The sequence below is a fragment of the Canis lupus genome, chromosome 11, assembly GCF_048164855.1.
Source record: "Canis lupus baileyi chromosome 11, mCanLup2.hap1, whole genome shotgun sequence".
Classification (NCBI taxonomy): Eukaryota; Metazoa; Chordata; class Mammalia; order Carnivora; family Canidae; genus Canis; species Canis lupus.
In genome coordinates, this window is record NC_132848.1 from 4,738,687 (window position 1) to 4,754,999 (window position 16,313).

The window sequence follows — 16,313 nt, forward strand, 5'->3', positions numbered from 1 at the left end:
ATACTCAAGAGTTAATATAACTCTATAATATATTCAAGAGTTAAAAATGGACCAAAAGACCCAAATAGACACCTCAACAAAAAGATACAGAGCACATGAATAAGCATATGAAAAGATGCTCCAGTTTGTATGTCAACAGGGAAACACAGATTAAAACAATCCTGGGATGTTGTTGTTCGTTGCTCACATTCCATTTGCAACTGAAGCTTTCAGTTCCTCCATGTGTGAGCCTCTCTACAGGGCTCTCTGAATAACCTCCTGATAGGGCTGCTTGCTTTTCTCAGTACAAGTGTTGAGAGAGAGAGAGATCTAAGATGTAAGCCAGTGTTTTCGTAACTTAATCTTGGAAGGACATCTCATTACTTCTGCCCCAATCTATTGATTGGAAGTGAATCAGTAAGTCCAACCCAGTCTCAAGAGGCAGGGGTTCACAAGAGAATGGCTACCATGGGCAGGATCGTTGATGGCCATCTTAGGCGCTGCCTCCACAATGTGCCAAAGTCACCTGATGTTGATAGGAAGTCAGGCCACACAGACCCGTTGTTCTCTTTTCTTGAAGGAAAATAACTTCTGAGTTTCTACTTTGCACAACTGGTTAGATTATAATGTCATTTATGAAGCAAGAGAACACTGGTGAAGACTGGGTCTGAGGAAAGAGACCGTGAGTTCAGTGATGGATATGGTTACGTTGGTTAAACTTGTGGTTAACTTGAGACTTCCAGCTGGAGATGCTGAGTTGGCAGTTTCTTACGTGTGATGGAGCTCAGAGGGAAGTTTCGAATGGAGATGCTCACTTGAGAGCATTTAAAGATATGGGCACGGATGAAGTCATGAGGGAGAAAATATAAAGTAAAATGAGGAAAGGAACAAATTCAAAGCCTTGAATGCCGAGATTAAAAGCCAAATAATAGGCAGTGATATAGCAAAGGACATTCAGGGGAATTAGTTCCAGAGGTAAAGAGAATGGAGGAGGTCTGGTGATACAGAAGCCCAGGAAGGGGTCGAATAACAGGAAAACAGAAAAATGCCCATTGGCTTCATGATGAAGGAGAGGGAGAGAAGCACAGATTGAGGTGAGATGAGGAAAGGCAGGTAAGTGATCAGTGACACCGGCAATTTTTTAAGGCTTTGTAAAGGAAGGGAAAAATACAATGATCAAAAGGGAAGGAGAGTCCAAAGATGGTGATTTCTTTTCAAGATGAAAGTGAATATGTTTAAATGATGGTGGGAAGGGTGTAATAGAAAGAAATGAAAAGACCAAGAAGTCAAAACACAAGAAATAGCCTGAGGTTCTAGAAAAAATGTGTGAGATGGGGGAGGTATGACACAAATGGAGGGTTCATGTCCCGAACTGAAGGGAAGCAGAGGAGAGGAAAAGTGAGGCTGCAGAAAGGAGTGAAGATTCGATAGCAGAGAAGCAAAGTCTTTCTTGGCCTGTTGGTTTTATTTCGCCGTGAATGTGGGAAAGAGGTCAGGTGTATGCGTGCCTGAACGTGGCGTGTGCGTAGACTGACAATGAAGAGAACACACAAGTCAGGCAGTAGTTGGTGGGACTTCGAGTAAGCTGGCACAGGAGGAAAGAACAATATTTTTTATAGGTGTAGCCAGATCATTTGGAGAAAGTTAATTCCAGGCCAGACTGTGAAACTGGAACGTAGGCCATTCCGCTCTCCCTTCCAACCCTTTCTCCTTCGTCAGTGCTTTTATGCCTCTCTTGCTCCTCTGATCAGAATGAATGGGGTGTAAAAAATGAAGCTCACCTGTATGCGAGGGACTTGAGTGATAGTATCTCTCGGGAGGGTTTGCATTTAAAAGAAGATGAAGATGCCTGGGGCGCCCGGGTGGCTCAGTGGGTTAAGCATCTACCTTCAGCTCAGGTCATGATCCCAGGGTTCTGGGCGTGTGTCCTGCACCGGGCTCCCTGCGCAGTGGGGAGTCTGCTTCTCCCTCACTCTCTCCCCCTGCTTATGCTGTGTTTCTTTGTCAAATAAATAAATAAAATCTTAAAAAAAGAGAAAAGTCCAAAGAGGGTAGTGCTCTCGGTTTAAACCAGGAGAGTGAAGTGCTAATAAAGCAACAGAATTTGAAGCAGATTTTGGAGTAAACAGCTCTACCACTTGCACGCGATACAATTTATCTGGGCCTCAACTTTCTCAGCTGTAGAATGTGGATAGTAGTTAATTTAAAAGGTTTTGTAGAGGTACAACATGATGTATACCAAGTTCCTGACACTCAGCCACTCTTATTTTTCTCCTTCTTATTACTGAGGTCTAGTTGACATTCAGTGTTGTGTTCGTGCAGGTATACGACATGGTGACTCAGCAATTCTCTACCTTACTCAATGCTCACCGTGGTAGGTGTAGCCACCATGAGTCACCACACAAGGTTATTACAGGTAGTAACTATGTTCCCTATGCTGTACTTTTCATGCCTGTGACTTCCTTGTTTTATAACTGAAATGTGTTCCTCTGAATCCCCTTTATCTATTTCACCCACCCCCCATGCCCCTCTTCTTTGGGAACTGCCAGTTTAATCCCTGTATGTATGAGTCTGTTTCCATTTTGTTTGTTTTGTTTTTTAAGATTCCACACTTAAGTCGAATCATATGGTATTTATCCTTGGTGACTTGTTACTTCACTTAGCATTATACCATGTAGGTCCCTCCATGTTGGCACACAAGGCAAGATCTCATTCTTTGTTATGGCTGCATAATATTCCATTGTGTATATAAGCACCGTATCCTTTTTATCCATTCATCTCTCCAGGGACACTTAGTTTGCTTCTATATCTTGGCTATTGTACATAATACTGCAGTAAACATGGCGGTCCACATAGCTTTTCAAATACACATTTTTTGCTTATTTGGGTAAATAGTAGTAGAATTACTGGATCACAGGGTGGTTCCATTTTTAATATTTGAGGAAACTCCATACTGTTTCCACAGTGGCAGTGCCAATTTGCATTCCTACCATCAGTGTACGAGGGTTCCCTTTTCTCCACATCCTCGCCAACACTTATAATTTCTTGTCTTTTTGATATTAGTCATTCTGACTGGTGTAAGGTGATATCCCATTGTGGTTTTAATTTGTATTTTCCTGATGATTAGTAATGTTGATTCAATCACTACTGTTACACTCAAGAAAAATAGTAGTACTTACCATTAGTACCAGGACTACAATTATCATTGTGGTTATTAGTATTAATGTTGTAATTATGGTTTTTTAAGATTTTATTTTTTTACTTATTTATTCATTCCTTCATTCATGAGAGACACACAGAGAGAGGCAGAGACACAGGCAGAGAGGGAAGCAGGCTCCCTGTGGGGAGCCTGATACAGGACTCGATCCTGGGACTCCAGGATCATGACCTGAGCCAAAGGCAGATGCTCAACCCCTGAGCCACCCAGGCATCCCTCTGGGATGTATTCTTAGAGAAGTGTATCTCCTTCTCCTTCTTGTTTTGCTCCTTGGAATGCATATGTGATGACCAGACCTCTATCTTGAATTCTAAGGACCATGATGGCTCACTTTAGGGATGGAGGAACAAAAGCTCCAAGCAGCCTGGGGTCCAAGAGACTGCAAAGTGATGGGGCCAGCTCTTAATTGCCTATGTACACAAAATTATGTGATATTGTACATTGTTATGTTTTTTAAGTAACTGACTTAAAAAAATAAGTGTAACCAATCCTTCATTAAAATTAACATATCAACTAGGAACTAAAATTCTGCTTTTGTAAAGTTTCAGATTGGTTATACATTTCTGTGTTTTTATTTCCACTCAAAAGACTATCATTTTTAGATGGAAGATTGTTTTTCTTCTAAAGGACATTGTGATAATTATTTGATAAAAGCAAATAGAGAACTCATTATAGTTCTACGTAAAGAAGTAAAATATGAGTTTCTTGCCCTGAGCCTCCTTAAACATGGAATTAACTGCCTGGTTCCCCACTCTGAATCTTCCAGTCTCTGAGTTAAGTTCTTCGTGAGATCTCACTCATTCAATCCTCCCAAGAGTTCTTTGAAGGAGGTGTTATTTCAGCCCCATCGTACAGCTCATAGAGGTGAAATAATTGACTAATGCCTCCCAGCTAGAACTTGAAGGACTCAGGCTTTTAGCCCAGGCAGTCTGACTCCACAGCTTAATATCCAACCCCGCTCTCCCACTCGGTAGGTATGGGTAGTCCTAGAAATTCTGTGATTGGGGCTCGTTCACAGCAGAAAAAAATATAAGTAGAGACAAGCAAGGAAATGACTTGGCACGAGACGTTCTTGTGGACCTATTCCTTAGATCTTCTTGGATTTTCTTCCTTGGTCCTGAGATACTTATAGACTGGATTCTTATTTTGCCCTCCATGACTGAATTTTCTATTCCTTAGCTCAAAGTGTCTTCTGTAACCAGGCTCTGCATAGTCAGGCACTTGGGACCTGAACATAATTTGGACCGTTTGTTGTCCATGACTATCTTCTTTCCATTCTCTGTGTGCTACTCCATTTTCAGTTGTGACTTAGATTTGTTTCTTGCCTCTCTCTCTCTCTCTCTCTTTTTCCTCTCTCTCTCTGGAAAGGCCAGTCTCTGGCTTGGAACCTTTCTTCCAATTCCATGCTTAGCTGGAGTTTTGGGTCTGACTTGATCTTATTTCCAAACCTAAATTCTAGAAACTTAGAACTGAGAACACCAAATTTGGTGGACAGTTTGATTCTACAACAGAAATATGATTAACTTTGGCATTGTTGGTTACAGTGTAGACAGACAATCCTTTGGCTGGATCATTTACTCCTTTATTCACCAGACATTCATTAAGCACCGGCTTCTTGCTATGTGCTGAAATAAAACCATGAATGAGTTGGTTCCTGTGCTTACGGAATCGTCACACCAGTAAACAGTGGTTGCAATAGCAAAGGATCCTAATAATAGTAAACAAGTTACAAAACTCCCACAATCAGGCTAGAACAAGGGAATAATCAACTGCTTGTGGCCAGTGAAGCTTGAGCTGAGTGTCATTCCCCAGGTTGGCAAGGGGAGGTGGGATGTTAGAACAAAGGCACAGAAGCATAACAGAAAGTTTAGGATAGGACAAAGGGAATAGTCGGAGACGGAATGGAAGAGAAGTTTAGAGTTACATCAGGAAATGCCTCATGTGCCATGCAGACGAGTTTGGGCTTTGAAGGGATTTAGGCAATCCAATGAAATGATGAGATTTGCCAGGTTTACCCACTCCTCCAGGCTTCTGCACATCAATGTGCCACCAGGCTGGTGCACACAGAGAAGTGATTAATGAGCTCTGTGACCACCCAGAAAACATTCCTGGCAGCTGCAGGCCCCAAGATACATCTAGGAATCTGCTTCTCTGGCAACGTTTAAGTCAGAAATAAGCCTATTTTTTTAAAGAGTTTTTCTGCTGCTTCAGTCACATCTCTTTTTGTCTGCCCTATCATAGCTGCTGGTTGCTCCTTCTTTCTATTGATTATTTTCAGAGATTAACATAAAGATTAATTGATACAAAGAAGGCTTGCATTTCCCCGGTTTTGAGGTAAGCTGAGATTGATCGTGCAAATGCCAAAATAATTTGGAAAGGCTATACCAATTCCTATTAGCAAGAAGTGTGATAACTTGTTGTTACCCTGTGAAATAATAATACTTCATTAAAATGGAAAATGACCATATATACATGAGAATGCCATGTTGACAGGTCTTAAGATTCCTTTAGCCTAGTCCTCACTGTCTGATGACACCAGCAGGGGACATTTGTAGAGAGGTCCTGGAGCTGCCCTCGCTGACTCCAAACTCTTCCCATCCTTAAGGTTGGTGATAAAGCCAATTATACTTGATAAACCTAACAGCTCCACTTCCATAAGTATTTAACTTCGCTTGTCATTTTGCATCTTGCATTGAAATATGTAGCAGATTCACACCAGGAATTTATCAGGACAGTGTTATTTATTAATATGAGGGTCCTTTGGAGCACATAGGAAGTATCCAAGTCTAACTTTTGAAAGATGGAGAAATGGTGTGGTCCTGAAAACATGGTGACAGTATAATACTCTGCTCATTTGGGGCTTTCTAATCTAGCCTCAGGGATCGGCTTCGTGTTTCTATCTTTTTTTTAACATGACAGTAGTGTTCACCTCCCATGTTACAGTGATTGAAATTCCCAATACCTCAACTCAAGCCAAAGAAATGATAAAAAGTGTACAAGCAAGAAAATAATGTTCCAGGGACAGGCTACACCTTTTTGCTTGATGTAACAACACATAGAAGTGAGTATCAAGGCAAGGATTATCTCCAGGATTTTTTTTTTAAATAAATGCAGAGGTGGTTACAAGAAGAAATGAAATGTTGACTAGCAGAAGCAGCAGGGAGGTTTTCGTATTGGATAGTAACAAGTTGAGACATTTTGGATGTCTTCTTGCAGACCAGTAACTGGAAATTAAATAAATATTTCTGGTATAAAGGACAGGCACCTGCTTGCAGCTTTGTGTTCTATTATTCCTGCTTTTCTCCTTTGATGCCTGATTTCCATGTGCTTAGAATAATTCATGAGAATTACTTTAACATTTCAGGAAAAAAAGTAATGAGTAAGAGCTTGCTGCCTAGAAAAATATTACACAGCTGATTTCTGACATTACAAAGAAACTTGGAAATCCTTCTGCCTTCATTATCTGCAATAGACCTGGTGTCAAAAGAAAGCAACAATTTTAGAATCAGGAGTCCGGGCCACAAGACCTCGCTTCCACTGCTAGCTCACTGTGTATCCTTGGACAAATTCATTGACCTCTCTGAAACTCAGCCGTGTGGTCTAAAAAAGATGACAGAGGGCTCTGATAATCAGGAAGAGCTTGCTGGCTTTAATGCTCTGTGATAATGCATTATGTGTTAGATTAAATGCAAATGAACTGAGAAAAAGAAAGGCAGAAATGAAGGGGACCATCATTACTGCTCTTGGATGTATGTGGAGTCACACCAGAAAAACTGGAGTTGTTTTTTGCCCCACACCCTAGACTGGAATGAGCAACCATGCATTTAAAACTGAAACTTTGGAACATAGTAAAGCTCGAGAAGGAACCAAGCCACAGCCTTGGGGGTGGCAGAGGTAACCCATGGTTCCAGTGTATCCGGCGCACAGGGAGGGAGAGTATGACTCACAAGGCAAATGCTTTCCTTCATCCCACAGACCGCTGTTCTTACTAATATTCCAGATCAGTGGGAGACCACTCTGTCTGCCTGGAGAGCCAAGGCACTTTCTGGGCTGGGAAGGAGTAAGGATCTAAAATGAATGCTTGGGGAATGAAAGGAAAATACATCCTCTAAGGGCCTGGAACGTGGGTCTCCGAAGAGGTCCAAGGATAGGATTCAGGTTCTAAACAAATTTTCTTTCATTTTGTCTTTATTGCATTGAAAACCATCTTTTGGACAAACTATTGTCAAGTGATTCAGGCCCACTTATTAAAGTATTTATTACAGCAACTGTGCAGTAGCTTGAGATGCTACCGTAGACAGTACTTGTCATTGTTGCCATGTTATGATGTCCAGAGTAATTTTTCTTTGATAAACATTAAGAAATAATGTATCCTATCATGATGACTATAAATATCTCTTCACAGACTTCTCACAGAAGGCACAGCTCAAGTTAGAAAATGTCAAAGAAAAAAATGGTACGATGAAACTTACAGATGTTTTGCTTTTACTTCCTTTGCCAAAAGTTTTGGGACATAAACAGTGCTTCTTGAGTAGTTATATTCTTGCCAAAAGAAGCATAAAGTCAACTAAGCATGTTTCTAATGTATATTAAACAATGTGGGGTTCAAGAGAAGAAAGCTCAATTTGAAAATTTGGAACTTTACACTTTCATTTACAAGCATCACCCAATATAATCCTTATTTTTTTAAAGATTTTATTTATTTATTCATGAGAGAGAGGCAGAGACACAGGCAGAGGGAGAAGCAGGCTTCCTACGAGGAGCCCGACATGGGACTTGATCTCAGGACCCCGAGATCTCGACCTGAGCCAAAGGCAGACTCTCAACCACTGAGCCACCCAGGTGCCCCAATATAATCCTTATATTAGGTTATTTCACAGAACTTCAATCAAGAACTACTTGGACCCCAGAAAACAACTAGAACAAGAGAGACTATTTGGACACTTTCTTTTTCTTACTATGTTCATTTCTGTCCATTTGCTTTATTTCTCTCTCTCTGAAGATCAGCTTCCACCATTTTTCTGGTCTATGGGTTTACATGATAGGAAAATATGGCCCCCAACACACCTACACACCTATATTTTTTCATAACATGAATAAATTCAGCAACCCAGAAAGGATCTTTTTTTTTTTTTTAGGATCTCTTTTTTTTTTTTTTCCCTAAAGTACCAGTCTGAAAAATCCCAGGCAGGGATCCAACTGACCTAATTTGGGGCAGGTGTATATCCATAGGCTGATCAACCATGGCCAAAGTTAACGTCGTAGGAACACAGCTATTCGTACTGTCACCAGTGGATGAAAGGTACAATGTAAGCTCTTAAAAGGAATTGGTATTACTTGGTATTAACACATAGAAATGTACTGTGCACCCTGGGCGTCCCAGTGCACATGTTCAGTGTTCTTCTCTACACACAACTGCAAGTGTGTCATGCTTAAAGTTCCCCAGCTTTCCCAGGTGAACTCTGGTTTTGGCCCAAAATCATACTTGCCCTGAATTCTGATAGAATGGCTGAGGCGGTAATTCTCTGTGGCCAAGCTTTATGAGTGCAGCCCTGTCCTGTTTTATTCAGTCTCAATCACTTATTTACCTGCTTCTTTATAATATGTGATATATCCAAGAAAAACAATTTAATTATAATAAAACTTATATCTAGTTAAAAGAATGAAAAAGTTGCAATGTATATTGGCGGCTAATTCTTCACATATCCTGATGGAAAGGGATATGAGGTAAATTATAAGATGAGCAAACACCTTGGACATGCATTTGTTAACTGTGTTCTTTGGAAGTGAAGTGTACTCCCTGATTATTCCATCCACTGACTGGGAGGGTTTCCTGTGATAAGTGTTCTTCGGGAGCTGCAGTTGAGGTTGGAATTTGGGAAGATCTCTCCTAAATCACCTTTGTAATTCACTTTCCATCAGTGTCTATATTCGCTTGCTTTATTGGGTTTTCTGTGAACACAACTTCCATAAAATGTTCAATTATCTGTCAATTTCATCTGTGAGAATTCTATTTTTAAATAACCAATGAAAGAAATGTGTTGAATGTAACCTGTAGCCAGAACGGGGTCTTATGTTCTTGAATTCTACTTAAAACACCAGTGTTTAGGACTCTTCCCCTCCCTTTCTTTCTCAGTCATTTCTCATGAATGAAAAACAATAGGTTGGAAAAGGGAAGTTTGTGCCTTTGTTCTGCAATGAGCCCTCAACCCCTAACTGAATTCCAACTCTAGCTAAATATACTTTACCAAGAGAATGTCATCAGTGTGTCCACCCCTGTAGTATTGGCGCTATGGAGGGGCATCTTAAGCTCTCTGGGACCTCTCAGATATTTTATTCCGATTTCTAGAACAGAGTTTCTTTATTTTAATTTCAGAATAGAGTGCAATGGAGGATCTGATTTTTGCAGTTCAAGCAAGGTAAAATATTATCTGATCCCCAGCTGGTCAAAGGCAGAGGTTAGCAATATCTACTACAGTCCTTGAGCTGCCTTCATGTGAGCCGCCTCAAACTGCACATCATCCCTTTTGTGAAAAACCTCTAATGAAGGCTGAATGAAGTAGCCAACATATTACAATATTCTGACATTTGTCACCAAGCCCCCTAAAAATCCTGGATACAAGATGGATAACCAACTGCTCTGCCACCACCAGGATATCAGTTCTTCTCCTGGTCTCAGCCAAGGGATCATCACCCTTCCACCCTCCCTTCATTCAGTCAGTGGGCAATGTCTGCACTTAAAATTCTTTCTTGGAAAAGCAAGTCATGTTGATTCATACCATGGAATACTGTTCGGCAATAAAAAGGAAGCACCGTAATGAAGACTTAACTCAGTGGCGCAAAAATATGGACGTCAAAAGCATCATGCTGAATGGGCCATGCAAGACATGGTCACACATGCTGCATGACTTCATTTATATTGATTAGAGGATCAGAAAAACCTTATCTATGGTAGAAGAAGTCAAAGGTGATTGTCTCGGAGTGGGAAATGGAGAACTTGCCCAAAAGGGACACAAGTTAATATGTCTTTGTTGGAGGAGGTCATCGAGAGGATGTGACTAGGGGCGCCTGGGTGGCTTAGTTGGGTAAGCATCTGCTTTCAGCTCAGGTCATGATCCCAGAGTCCTGGAATCCAGCCCCACACCAGGCTCCCTGCTCTGTGGGGATCCTGCTTCTCCCTCTCCTTCTGCTTGTTCCACCTGCTTGTGCTCTCTCACTGGCAAATGAATAAATAAAATATATATATTTTTTTAAAAAAAAAAAAGAGGATCTGACTGTCTGTTGACCCAAGGCCTGGACTAAAGCAATCAGAGGCTCCTCACGCCCTCCTCTGGCCCTTGGACTGTATGTTCTGGCAACTATTCCCACGTAATGAATTATTCCAAGGACACAGTCTTGAGAGAGTGACGTATTGTGGAGATCGCCTGGAGGGCTTATGTGATTGAACCCAGTTAAAGCCTTAATGTGAACTTCTAAAATTCTGGAGGGTAGGTGAAGAAGCTACTCATCCTGTGACCACCCAACATGAGCCTCATATGTAAGTTCATTCCTCTCACTTATTTAACCTGCCACCTACCTGTCTGATATGACCTGACTTTTTCTTTGGTCTCCCTTTGCCCTCTGCATACAGCGGACAGTTTACTTGGGGAACCTTAAAGCTGCAAACCGGCAATCCTGTTTTCGGTAGTTACTGCATTGATGCTTACAAATGTAAAAACTTATCAAACTGAATCCTTAAGATCTGTGCATCTTATTATACATAAATCACACTTCAGTGTAAGAAAAAATATTTTTTTTCAGTAGATATAACAAATCCTACTCAACGTAGCTACAGGGGAAAAAAAAGGAATTGATTATAGGAATTTGTGAGAATTGGGGGGAAGACAAGAGGAATGTGTATGAGCATAAGGAATGAACTGGAACCAGAGATTCCAGTGCTCTCAGGACTTAGTTCCCCACTAAAGCTAATCTCAGCACATCTGCCTCATTTCCCTTCTGTACCTTCCCCTACTTCTCAGGTCCAGCTGACAGAAAATACAGATGACAGCAGTCCCCCAGTGTCACATCTTACAGGATAATTCAATCCATCAATTGTTCAGCAAATAGTTACTGATCTTGATTATTGATTGTCATAGTGTGTCAGGTACCCATTTAAGCCTTGGAGCTATTGCAGTGAACTGGCCAGACAAATCAACTGGAAGAGTGCCTTCTAACTGAGGGGAAAGGAGATAAGAAGTAAAAAAACAAAACAAAACAAACAACAACAACAACAAAAAACGCCAAAATAATATAATATTAGGTAGTAGTAAGGATACTACAGAAAAGGAAAAGAATAATGCATGCCATATTTCAGAGATAGAAGGACCAGTGGAGTTGGATGAGGAGGAGAATGATAAAAAATATAGTCAAGAAGGTAGGCAGGTGCTGTCCTGGAGAGCCATAAAGACATGGGTTTGTATTGGTTGTATTTTAATAGCAATGGCAAATCATGGTGGGATTTTAATCATTGGAAAAATAGGTTCTGATTTACGTTTATATTTTTATATTTAATTTATTTTTTTAAAGATTGTATTTAATTATTCATGAGAGACACAGAGAGAGAGGCAGAGACACAGGCAGAGGGAGAAGCAGGCTCCCTGTGGGGAGCCCGATGCAGGACTCGATCCCAGGACTCTGGGATCATGCCCTGAGCAGAAGGCAGATGCTCATCCACTGAGCTACTCAGGCGCCCCTATATTTTTAAATCAAAGACAATAGACTCTGATTAGGTAATTCTGATATTTCTTTCTTAAATTTGTATGTTTCTATGGAAAAGATTTATTTGTCCAGTCTGGATCAGGTGTCTACCCCTTAGTTCAATGGTTGTAGCCATTGAGTAGGATCATTTTATAGAATCATGGTAGGTCCTGTTCAACCATATGTTTACAGGAAAGAAGAATTTTGAGAAAGGTGTGGTAGGCAGACAAACCTATAAATATGCTCATTCTTAGTCCCAATATAAAAACTAAAGTTCTCTGGTTGTTTATTATTATTATTATTATTATTATTATTATTATTATACTGCCAAGTAGAGATGTGACATAAATTGGAAAGGCTTCAAGGAATCCATGCTTTAGAAATATGAGAAAGTGGTCTGTGCCTTGGTCTGTGGTTTATGCCTCTGTCTACATCATCTACTCCAGAAATGTAGATATTTCATTTAATATTTTGAAGGAGGTCTTAGACGAATTGGCAGATGTACCATTTTCCTTCAGCATAAACTGGATGGAATGACTGATGTCTCCAAGTGCAGATAATTCCTAACTTTCTTCCTTCCCAGTTTACCAGAGGGAATGGGATCGGGTCTATACTGCTACGTCCACAATGAATAGCATATAGTAGGTACTCAGCATATATGTTGAATACGTAAGTTGTGATGCCACCAAAAATGCATTCCTATTAAATGTTCTGTTCTGGAAACTTCAAGGAAGTTGATGTCTCTGAATTGTTAAAAAAGAAAAATACAGTGTCTTTGACTGAAAGAAAAATGTTGGGACATTATGGTTAAGTAGAACATTTGAAATGTTTGGCAGCACATCTGGGGTTTTTTGTTGGCTGAAGATAGAAGCTCTACACATCATCATAGTTCATTGCAATAATTATCTTAACTATTCTCTGCCATATCCCAAGGTCTAAGAGAAGCTCTGCTATGTAGTGGGTACTTAATAAATATTCACTAAATTAATTATTATGAATATATCAGAATGTATGGACATCAAAGATTTTTAAAAATAATCTTGAAATAAGCCTTGTCTACTGCTGTGATGTTGTCACCTTCATGAAAAATAGAATTTCTTCAAGCATTTTCTAAGAAATGGAAATAATATAAATTTCTTTTTCATCATGTGCAAAAATCTACGATTTTCTGAAAGACAAATCTCAAATGCCTTCATTGACCCTGACAAAGAAGTTACACTTTCGTTGAGGATTAAAGAAAGTCTGTTCTAAGCAGGTTGACAGGCAAGGGCTCATTACTGACCTGGATTATTTGGTGGATCATTGTAGCCATGGGAATCTGGTAATATTCTGTTTTGCCGCCTTGCAGTGACTGGAGTGCTTTTGCCGAGGGCCTGTAATCTCTTTTGACCAAGATGTTCCAATAGAAAAAGTAGAGGCAGGGTGCTCTGAGCTGTCTCATATCAAAATAAATCCTTCTGTAGAGTGCAGGTTCTAAAGCAACAAAAGAAATTGTAGCAAGAATCTCTGTGCATGAGTTTTACACATTTCGGAGGCACCTGTCAATAGCTTTCAAAGGATTCTCAATGATCCCTTGATGCCAGAGTGTTAGGAACCACTGTTAACCCAACATTCAACTCACAGATGAACTGTTCTGTGGGAGTCTTTTATTTTTTTTTATTTTTAAAATTTATTTATTTATTTATTTATTTATTTATTTATTTATTTATTTATTTATTTATGGGAGTCTTTTAAAAGAGGGTGCAGGAGGAGCAGAAGTGAGCTTTGGGCCACGTGCCCTGCCAGCACCTGACACGCATTATCACTGTCATCCTCCCTCTGTCTCCCTCTTTCCGTGTGCACGTACTCAAGGTTGACACGATTCAGTTGTGAACGGGGCTAAAGGTTCAGTCGGGCCTGCACAGCTGATTCAACCCACACCCCAGCCCCTGCCGTAACCTCCTACACTCCAGGTCACCACGCATCCATGCCCTACACTCCATGCCCCTGCGCCAGACACCACCCTAGGACCTTGAAGCCCAAGAAAAATTATTCAAATTAGTCCATCTGCAGACAGTCAGTGAAACCTCACCCTCCTGTCTTCCCTTATGAAAGCTGCTCTCTCTTCCCCTCGTCTAGGGGAACAACCCCCTGTGCTGTCTTGTGGGGTTGGAAGGAATTTGGTGGTGGGACACGTCATCAGGTGGTGTCCCACCACCAAAAGGTTCTGTAAATCTTATAGGACAGCCTCAATCCTGAGAAATAAACAGCCTGGGTTCTGCTCTGCAGAGGAGGAAACTGAGCCTCAGAGAAGTTGAAGTAGTGCAAATGTAGCACTCTGTTCATTGGTGGAGCCCGCATCACAATCCACCTCGGTCCCTTATCCTACTGCACTTGGCCCTGAGAACGAACTTTCAACTTATAAACTCAAATAACCTCCAAAGATGATACATATTTCAATGACTGTCCTAGATTCCTTAGATCTTCAAACACAGAGAGAGGGGGGACCTGATATTTGGTTAAGAAAAATGACTGTCAAACTGTGAATATCAATATCATCACAAGTGATAATACACCTTCATTAACAATGAGATAAGCTTACCCGTATCACTCTAACATTTGTCATTAATTAAGGTTTCAATTATTTTTCCCTTTATGAGATAAAAAGAGGAAAACTAAAAGCTATGGAAAGGTTTCGCTAACAAAATATACACCCCAGCCACGCAGAGGTGTGCTCGAGCCAGCACTTTCAAGTTGGAACCTACTGTTAACCTATTGCCTTCAAATTGTTTAGGGAATTTTCAAGGCAGCTGTTATACAGTTAGAAACTTGGTATGATTTGCAGGCATTTTAAAGGGTCACTTATGCGATTTCAGAACCATTCATCTCTGAATTGTTTTCCAAATTCTATGTTGTGCTACTCACAACTTCCCATAATTTTATATTTTTGAAATGTTCTGCTAAAAACTTACATCAAAGAATGTTTTAAAACATCATATCCACATAGCGTTACCACTATCTGAATGATAAGAAATGGAATTCCACTCTGAATTACAAAGTAGAAAGTATTTGATTTAACCTCACCAAATTACTATGTAAAGTGATAATCAAGAAACATATGTGCCTTAACGACAGAGAACAATACGGATGTACAGTGAGCCTTGGGGACACCACCTAATCTTTTGTGCCTTAGTACCATTACCTGCAAGACTGAAAACCGCACTTTTGTGTTGAGAGAAAAAAGCGACATTATGAAAGAGAAGTGCTTCAAAGGACAACACACTGCCCCACAGCAGGGACTTACTATAAGGTACATTCACTGATTTCTGTGATTGTAGTTCACACTTTAAGGTTTTTTTTTTTTTTAAGATTTATTTATTTATATTAAGATTTATTTATTTATAGAGAAAGAGTGAGGATGGCAGAGGGATAAAACCTTCCAGCAGACTCCTGCTGAGCGCAGAGGTGGCTGGATGGCAGGACCCAGGAGATCATGACCTGAGCAGAAAGCAAGAGTCGGACGCTTAACTGGCTGAGCCACCCAGGCGCCCCTAAGTTTCAATTCATTTCTTGTCTACTGCCTACATTTCTCACAGAAGCACAAGAGGTTGTACACTTTCTGCAGTCAGGCATGGAGCTTCCCCCTGCACCCAACCCGGTCTGTGGCACAAAGGAGCCACTCAATAGACATTTCTACAATAAAGGGATGAATCCACACTTAACGACCCAGAATGGATTGATGGAAATACAGGAGTAGGTGCACAGAAGAGACTTTTATAGTTTGCATGAAAAAATTTAATGATGTCCTTCATGACACTGAGGACCATCTGCTTCCTTTCAAAGAGAGAGAGAGGGTAAGGTTTGACCCGGAGCAGGAGGGAAGAATGAACATAGGACGTGCCTGGTCAATAGGGTAAGTTGACATTGGTCAGTTCTCCCTCAGAAGCAGCCATACCTAGTGGAGAGATAAATGAGGCCCTGTTGGTAGTGGCCCAGGGTTTCCAGAATCCATAGCCACTGCTCCCCCCTCCACACACACTTCACATCCCTGACTCCTCTGCCCCATTCGCCACTGCCAACCACCACTTCTAGACTCTGAAAGGTCATAATGGAAAATTTTTGTTCCACGACCTACCTTCTGCTTATGCATCTTTGCCCCTCACAAAGGATCCTCATGAAAACCAGTTTTCCATTTCAACTTATGAGATACGGTTGCTCTCGAAAGCCAGACTGCTCTTGTGTCCTTCCCTAAGGTGTTTTCTCAGCAAGAGAAGTCTGTGTATGTGGATGTTAACGACTAACTCACCTTCTTAAAGGCTATGTCCATCTGTCACATAAGAAGAACAGCCTCCTTTCAAGAGTGCTAAAGAAACCGAGGGGAAGGGTAGGGACAATGGGCAGC

At 40.8% G+C, this 16,313-nt stretch overlaps 1 long non-coding RNA gene across 1 annotated transcript in view; it reads left to right on the forward strand.

Annotated features, from left to right (window-relative positions):
* The first annotated feature begins 214 nt into the window (after positions 1 to 214).
* The window catches only part of LOC140642440 (uncharacterized), a 61,424-nt gene continuing 45,325 nt past the window's right edge, over positions 215 to 16,313 (forward strand). The window contains exon 1 of the long non-coding RNA XR_012038862.1: positions 215 to 396. This is a non-coding gene — a long non-coding RNA (uncharacterized lncRNA). The remainder of the gene's footprint in view (positions 397 to 16,313) is intronic.